Source organism: Sinocyclocheilus anshuiensis, unplaced genomic scaffold (assembly GCF_001515605.1).
Source record: "Sinocyclocheilus anshuiensis isolate Anshui unplaced genomic scaffold, SAMN03320099.WGS_v1.1 scaffold513, whole genome shotgun sequence".
Lineage (NCBI taxonomy): Eukaryota > Metazoa > Chordata > Actinopteri > Cypriniformes > Cyprinidae > Sinocyclocheilus > Sinocyclocheilus anshuiensis.
In genome coordinates, this window is record NW_015537972.1 from 1,305,081 (window position 1) to 1,313,369 (window position 8,289).

Sequence of the window (8,289 nt, forward strand, 5' to 3'; positions counted from 1 at the left end):
CACACACACACACACACACACACACACACACACACACACACACACACACTGTGTGAACACACACCTGGAACAGTGGGCAACCATTTTTACTGCGGCGCCCAGGGAGCAGTTGGGGGTTCGGTGCCTTGCTCAAGCATCTCACCTCAGTCGTGGTATTGAGGGTGGAAGAGAGCGCTCTTCATTCACTCCCTCCACCTACAATCCCTGCTGGTACCTGCAACTCGAACCTTTGGTTCCTCAACCTTTGGGTTACAAGTCTGACTCTCTAACCATTAGGCCACGACTGCCCCCATATAGATGACTTTTTCTCTTTATCTGAACATATTTGGAGAAATTTAGCATTACATCACTTGCTCACCAGTGGATCCTCTGCAGTAAATGGGTGCCGTCAGAATGAGAGTCTAAACAGCTGATAAAAACAACACAATAATCCACATCACTCCAGTAGGCCTGCTGCGATAGACGGTGTTTTCGGTGATACTGTTGTTAAGTTGCAACACTGCTTATGTCATTTGCCCACCATGGCACCATCCCCCATCGTCGTTTTAATTTTTTTTAGTAATAAAAATAATTTAGTTCAGTTAGAGAACAGACTCTACAATTAAAAACTGAACGCGGCTGCTCAATGCAGCGTGCCGAACAACAGTCGCATCACAGATCAGATTTCATTTATCATGTGAGGAGAGCAAGTCGAGCTGACTGACAAGAAGAGTGAGGTGAGACAGACAAGACAATAGCGGATGATTTAGTTTCTAAACAAAATGCAAAAGTGCCTGTTTGGCAATATTTTGGATTTTGAAAAGCCTGTGGACTGTTTACTTTTTTTTTTGCCATTTATCTAAGGTGATACTGGAAGTTTTTTTTTTTTAACACTCCTTTATGTAATTGGTTCCACAGTGTTTGCTGATTTTTATTTAATTTAAACTTTGTGAAATTTATTTAGGCTATTTTATTTGACATCAAGATGTACTGTATGCTGTGTCTCCAAGCGTTCTCTTTTTTTCTTTTTTTTTTTTCTTTTTTTGCTAATAAACATTCTACGTTTCTTATTTATTTGGTTCCACAGTTGTGATGAGTGGGGCAGGGCCGAGACCCATGGGAACGGAGCGAGGCCGGTGGAGTTAATGATAATGAGCGACACCTCGCCACACACCGGTCTCGAGTCCCACGGAGGAGCCTCATGGATGAAGGATAAAAGGAGGAGCGATGACAGTGAAGGACGAGAGAGGACCAGGACTGGATTATTTAGGTTGTTTTGGTTTTGTTTGTGCGCGGCAGTTGTCCGTGAGGGCCTGTCGGGCTATTTTCAGTTTTGTGTTTATTTTATTATTAAAGTTATGTTTAAATGTTTGCCGGTTCCCGCCTCCTTCTTCCCGATCTATGAACTGTGTTACATTGGTGCCGAAACCCGGGAGGAAAGAGGGACATGCTGTCAGAGAGCCCTCGCTGCTGAGGGGGATCGCGGTGCTGAGGAGGTCAGGCAGCAGGAAGAAACGGAGACCACCGGTGGCTGCCCGAGGCGGTGGTACTGGAGCGATGGAAGACGAGGTGGGACGGAGAGCTCGCTGCCGCGCTCCTGGTTGAGGAGGGGTGGCTGCCATCCGAGAGGGAGCGAAGGAGTCGGTGCAGTCCGCCATGATTGGGGAGGAGCAGGGAATGGGGGACTCGCTGCCGGCTGCCCTCAACCGGAGGAGCCATCTCCATCCACCAGGAGGCGGAGGAGCGTCGGGCCGTCCACCAAAGATGTCCAGTACCATCGCATGGCACCGTGAGTGAGAGCCTCTCATCTGGTTGAGGACCAAGCGGCAGTGTGTCCGGGAACCGGACCGAGAATTATAATTTTTTTTTTTTCCTCTCGTCTCTGTCTCTCCTCATCCTTTCGTCTCCTTCTCTCTGCCTCGTCTGTCCTTACCACCAGGTTAGCCAAGGCCGCCGTGATCGGCTCCCCCCAGAGAGGGGGGAGGTTGGGGAGTAGAGCGCAGTCTCGGGAGTACCCCCCGGTCTGTGAGGAGCAATGGGGGTATGTGACGAGTGGGGCGGGGACGAGAGCCGTGGGAACGAAGTGAGGCCGGTGGAGTTAATGATAATGAGCAACACCTTCGCCACACACCGGTCTCGAGTCCCACGGAGGAGCTCCGGAAGGATAAATGGAGGAGCGACGACAGTGAAGGACAAGAGAGGACCAGGACTGGATTATTTAGGTTGTTTTGGTTTTGTTTGTGCACGGAAGTAGTCCGTGAGGGGCTGTCGCGCTATTTTCAGTTTTGTGTTTATTTTATTATTAAAGTTATGTTTAAATGTTCGCCGGTTCCCGCCTCCTTCTTCCTGATCTACTAGCTGTGTTACAACAGTGTTAACTTATTTTCAGTTTTGTATACCTATTTAAGCTTTGTGTAAGTTATTTGTTATTTTATATTAGGCATAGCCTATAGCAGCGGTCTCCAACCTTTTTTACACCACGGACCGGTTACGTTTGGAAAATATTCTCGCGGACCGGCTGGACGGGGGGGATATATAGCCTAAAATATAGTATTATAATAGCATTATATAGTGGTTCAACGAATTATATTGTGTTTTTTTTTTTTTGAGTCACAGATCGGACTATTTTTTCGGATAAGCAAGCAAAAAATATTTAAAGCACAGAGAATGACAATGTGAAGGGTTTTTGACATAGGCTTATTTTATGTACAAACCATATTACAGATGCATTGTCAGATTTAAGTTGAACCGCGGACCTAGTGCATGCCGAACCGTGTGTGGAGAACGGGACGGTTCGATTTTTTACCGAGAACCGTTGCACCCCTAATAGACAGCAATGTAATTACCACGATCAAGGTCCAGAAACATAGCAAGGAGATCGGTAAAATAATCCATGTGACATCAGGGGTTCAACTGTAATTTTACGAAGCTATGAGAATACTTTTTGTACATTTCGTCACCCTGGTGCCCTTTTGGAGAATAGCCACTGAACGGTAAACAGCGTATGCTATTCTGTGTCAGCTGCATCACGCACTAAAATACAAAACATAGATAAAAAAAGTTAAAACTATAAGAAAGACATTCATAAGCTTACTCCTGTGGCACTTCCAAAATGCACTATTTGAGCATGCCAATTAGTCTAATAGCATGGGTTTGGAGTGGGATTGTCTGTTTGTCCAAACAAAGGATTACAATGGGACCATTCAATAATAATAATAATAATAATAATTAGGGCTGCACAATTAATCGAAATTAAATCACAAATGCGATAAATCGAGATTAGGCAGAAGCTGCGATTGTCATGCGTATCTTTCAGTGAAGCACGGTTCTGTGATCAGTAGTAAATCTCCATCCGAAGGCCAACTGCTCTCGCACGGAAACTCCAAATACGCCCCGGAGAAGAAATCTAGGAAATGCAGTAAATTCCTGCAGCTGAATAAACAGAAGATGTAACTGCTTTCATTGATCCAACGTGACTAACAAACACAGGACTGCGACAATATATGGTTTATCTGAGCACGTTTTATTATAATTTTATTATAATAAAATATATAATAATGCAATGCTAATCGACACAGCCTTTATCACTGCTTAGAATACTATAGATGTGTCTCATTTAGAAGGCTGCACCCTCCGGAGGTCGAATCCTCTGGAGGTCGCCTCTGTAGGATGCAAATACGAAGTTTCCTCAACCTAGAATTAAACGAGGCGGCCTTCGTAGGACGGTCGGAAAAGGACACAGGAAGTATCACGTTGCTATGCTACACACTACTTAAATGAAGGAAAATTATTTCTAAATTTGGAAAGTAATTAAAAAAAAAAAAAAAATTTACTTGTTTTATTTTGTTCAATGTTTGAGGAGCTGCAGAGTACGTACAACACACATCTGTTAGGGAAAAAAAGGAGGAGGATATTAAGAACAAAGTTTATCCGTTTTTACCGGAGGCGATTTAAGGTAAGTTGTAAACACCACATCTGCGCTTGTGTGTACAGCACCGGCATTTTTCTAATTAACGATGGTTTACGGCCACGCAAAGAATTGTGGGTTATCTGTAGCAGCGAAGGATACACCTCATGCATCCTCCGAATTCCTGTGAAAGAAGGTTGCATTCGAAAGTCGCATTCGGAGTGTCCTACTTGCTTTTCTGAAATGAGACAGCCTCGATGACGTATGCAGCCTTCGAATGCGACCTCCGGAGAGCGCAGCCTTCTAAATGAGACACAGCGTATGAAATATTGCGTGCCTTATTCTGTGTAAGAAGCCACATCACCTCTCAGAAGGATTTATTTCAAACCGTCAACTGACATTATGAAGTGGGTTTGGAGTAAAAATATGTTATTAAATGTCATATTTTCATGTGCTTTCAGATGGAGCAGCATTTACTACACAGAGCCGTAGTTCACTGACAAGCTACGCAAACAGCTTTCATAATCGCAGAACGATATCTTTGATTTCATTATCGCGCGATTACATCGTCTGCGATTATGAACGCGATTTTGCGTAGCTTGTCAGTGAACTACGGCTCTCCCTGCATTCCATTCGGAAGGGCTCATCCCTATGCCCTAATCCCGTCAAAGGGTTTACCTTCCGGAGTGAGAGCTTCGAAGGGTTGAAGGGTGTAGGGGACCAAACAACTGTTTCTTGAAGTGCCATTCTGTGTCATCATCCCATGCCCATACGGAGGCGCTGTCATCATGCAAAGAATCCCTTCAGAGGGTGATATATCCCGTTTGGAATGCACTGTCTGTGTAGTAAATGCTGCTCCATCTGAAAGCATGTGATGGAGATTTACTACTAATCACAGAACCGGCTTTACTGACAAGATGCGCATGACTAATCGCACTCGATTAATCGTACAGCCCTAATAATAATAATAATGTTTTAACTCTCCAATTTCATTTAGTGACACTGGAAGTGCAAAAATAACATACTTAACCTTTAATATCAGAAGCCCAAACTACACATAAAACCCATAAGCAGAAGCCACTGCCAGTAGTAGACAAAACTAATGCACAAGCGGAAATTCCATTGGCTATCGCTCACCTATTACGATCACAGTTTGAGAAAACGCAAGTTTGTTTGCCATATTTTAGCTTTAAAAGAACACTCCACTATTTTTTAAAATAGGCTAATTTTCCAACTCCCCTAGAGTTAAACAGTTGAGTTTTACCATTTTCGAATCCATTCAGCCGATCTCCGGGTCTGGGGGTAGCACTTTTAGCCGTAGCTTCATTGAATCTGATTAGACCGTTAACATCTCGCTCAAAAATGACCAAAGAGTTTCTATATTTTTCCTATTTAAAACTTGACTCGCTGTGCAGTGCCAAGTTGTGGAAACACAGTTTTTGTTTTGCCCTCCTTCTGATACCAACATTAGGAAAGAGTAGATTAACTTTATTTTTAATGAAGTTCCAGACCACATCATTAAGAACTTGTTGATCCTTTGTTCACTTCATTTTACTTTGCTGCCGTACCATGGATGCAGCAGGTGCAATGATATTATGCAGCGCCTGAAAATAGGCTAACTTCGGTCAACATAACCAACGTGACAACCTGCTTGCACAGGGAGCGTGCTGGGGTCTATTTTCAGGCGCTGCGTAATATCACTGCGCCTGCTGCACCCATAGTATGGCAGCAAAGTTCCTTGATTATTACGCCGGAATGAGAGTATAGTTCCTAGCCATATCGGCCTAGAAAATCGCAACTTTTCATTTTCCGCCGGTCTTAGTACACGATGTAACTACAGAAGAGTCAAGTTTTAAATAGTTTTAAATATTGAAATTCTTTGGTAATTTCTGAGCGAGATGCTAACGGTCTAATCAGATTCAATGATCTATGCTAAGCTGCAGCTAAAAGTGCTACCGCCAGACCCGGAGATCGGCTGAATGGATTCGAAAACAGTAAAACTCAACTGTTTAACTCTAGGGGAGTTGGAAAATTAGCCTATTTTCAAAAGTAGTGGAGTGTTTCTTTAATGCTGCATTCGAGACAAAGTTAGAAATGGGAATATCGGAGTAGAAATACTACTTCCAGCTTCCTTGAGTTTCAGTTCATCACACCACAAGATGGCGCCATGACTCAACGAAAACATTTTATGTTCTGTGAATTATGGCAAAATCATGAATTAAAGCAATGTTAAGGCTATCCCAAAATCTGTTCATTGTCATTCGTTATTAAAAACGTATCAACTGTCAAATATAATGCTATGCAGTTCTTGGAACAGCGTTTTTTTTTTTTTTTCAAGTGCGAGGTGGAAAAAAGTTCCAAGTTGAGTTGTCTGGAACGTAGATTATTTAATAAAATTTAACTAAAAATTATTGATTCACTAACATTTTGTTAAAGGTGTAGTTGCTTTGAAAGTGTTGATAAACTTTCTGATCATATCACAAGATTTCTTTGAAACAAGCTGTGGCATTTTACAAATATAAGCTGATTTGATTTGGAATGTGTGTGCATGTGTCCTGTATATAGACAGAAAGATCAAAGAAAACATCAAAGAAGCATTCCAACATTCAAATTCACTTTTTTTTTCATTACAGAAGCCTTTGAACTTCTGAACATTTTGTACATCTCAGGTGCTAAGTGAACGTTTACATTTAATGATTTTGCCATCACAGCAGGCGCCCTCCAATGTTCAAATCGAACACTTGTGTACTTCAAGCTGTTGAACGTTAGAATTGAACATTATCAGATATAAATTAATACATGTTTTTTAACATGTTAATTAATAAATGAATACGTTTTTTAAATTAATGAAGACCAAAGCTGCTGCACGCGCCTGTGATGCCCCAAAAGTGCAGCCTAGCTAGAAAGCTCAGTAGATTTTGAGCCACAGCCAGAGTGAGTATAGTGACTGCAGCAGTATTTAATCTGCAGCTCTGTGATCAGATGACGTTGACGTGTGCACTTCAGGCCCTACTCGATTTCTTTGCATATAGACTTTTAAACCATATACTGATTATGCCTATCATTGCACACAAACGTGGCTAAAAAGAGCAGCTAACCAATCACATCTACATGCAGAGAGAAAATAAACGCACATTCACCTACGTATGCAGAGCAAATGCATATTTAGTCAATCGAAATAATTTGCAAACGTGTATCGACTCACCAACAGCTCGTTCCGCTTTTTATATCTTATTTTCTCGTTCACTTCTCTTCTTCAGGTTGATGTGTATGTGTGTGCAGGCTTTAAACGCACTAGGCCAGTGTGTGTGTGTGTGTGTGATCTGGATCTCTATACGCTACGTGGCTCTTTCACACTTGAATATTACACCAGTTTACAGTCTCAACCCTTATGCACTCGCTTTTTTCTACGTCTGAAAACGTCCAGGGGCCGAGACAGGTCGCGATCGTCCAAAGCAAACAACTTTTCCCCGCGAGTGTTGTTAGTTTTCACGGCCACCTCCATCCATAGCGAGCGCAGGCTCTTCAAGCATCGGGATAATCGCCATCATTTTCCGCTCAAGAATGTACACACACGTCACTGCGCATGCGTATCACAGCCGCGTCAACTTTCATTCCTTTCGACTTTTCTGTCTGTAGTTGTGCAGCATTTGCATACGTGTTGTTGACAGGGACAATAGTGCAATCGAAGCAAAAACTGTACGAAAGGCTGCATAGTGTTTAAAATCGATATCTATTTATATTAACTACAATATCATGTTACAGGCCTAAATATTAAAATTATTTTATTAGAAAATGACTCGAAATTCAATTTTCAAACGTCCTACTACCTGGAAATGTCTTACGTGTGGGAGGTTTCGGTGTTCCTCATTGGTACCGACAGATGGCGCCACAAGTCGTGTAGTCCCTCCCACAGGGGGGCTCGCAAGGCCCCTAGATCGGGCCTCTGTTTAAATAATGTAAAGTCAGTGGAGGAGATCCCGTAATATGCTGGGGGGTTAAATAAATCTCCTTATTTAAGAAGGAGAAATTATACTGTACAAACAATGAAGAAGATTTCACATGTAACAAACAAGAGCAAATGCGAACGCACACAAGCAAATCAGCAAAATAAACAAATGCATGATTAAAGAAAATGAAAGTAAAATAAATACAATTATAAATGTGATTTTAAAATCGTTTAAAAAAAAACAATAAAGACATTAGAACGTTCAAATCGTATTTTTGTCATTACAGCTTTGCTCTCATTTGGATAAATTTTTTAACAGTCTAGTGTGTTTTTTTTGTTTGTTTTTGTTTTTTGCCGTTACATCGCCCTCCAATGTTCGAAACTTATGGAGGACGAAACCTGCAAAAACAATAAATAAATAAATACACAAATAAATAAATAAATATGCAAATAA

The 8,289-nt window shown here is 41.8% G+C and overlaps 1 protein-coding gene across 3 annotated transcripts in view; it reads right to left on the reverse strand.

Annotated features, from left to right (window-relative positions):
• Positions 1–7,776, reverse strand: part of LOC107670499 (fibronectin type-III domain-containing protein 3a) — a 93,934-nt gene extending 86,158 nt beyond the window's left edge. For 2 of the 3 annotated variants that reach the window (XM_016463155.1, XM_016463129.1), the window contains exon 1: positions 7,092–7,455. The gene's annotated coding sequence lies outside the window, so the exon portion shown is untranslated. Of the gene's footprint in view, positions 1–7,091; positions 7,456–7,716 lie in introns of those variants that run through there. The other variant, XM_016463139.1, reaches the window with a different exon arrangement.
• Between the last annotated feature and the right edge of the window lie 513 nt (positions 7,777–8,289).